This window comes from Colias eurytheme, chromosome 8 (genome assembly GCF_061535395.1).
Source record: "Colias eurytheme isolate Ceu_HAF_F1 chromosome 8, ilColEury1 Martin Lab GWU primary, whole genome shotgun sequence".
NCBI lineage: Eukaryota > Metazoa > Arthropoda > Insecta > Lepidoptera > Pieridae > Colias > Colias eurytheme.
Window position 1 is genome coordinate 7,973,955 of NC_142987.1, and position 409 is coordinate 7,974,363.

Genomic DNA, 409 nt, shown 5'->3' on the forward strand with positions numbered 1-409 from the left:
AGTTATTAAAAACACGTGACATCGATAATGCACTATATAACTTCTACACTACATACATCGAGTTCCATGACCATCCACCATTTACTTCACAAGTTTATAATATATTAGAAATAGGAAAGGCACAGTCGAAGTATAAATTTATTGCTGATGTCCCTAACTAGTACCACTGTCTATCTGTTACAATTACTACATAGACACATATTAGAAACTTACAGGATATACACACATATCTATCGAAAAAGATGAAAATCTGTGTAGAATAGTTTTGAAGAACATCTTTTACTATTTAGCGAACTATAAAAAGAAAATTGTAAGAACGTTGAAGGACGACTAGATACACCAAATATAAAAATATTCATTGCATAATTAATATTCATTATAGTTTTAGAATCTGGTTCCAAAGTATCCA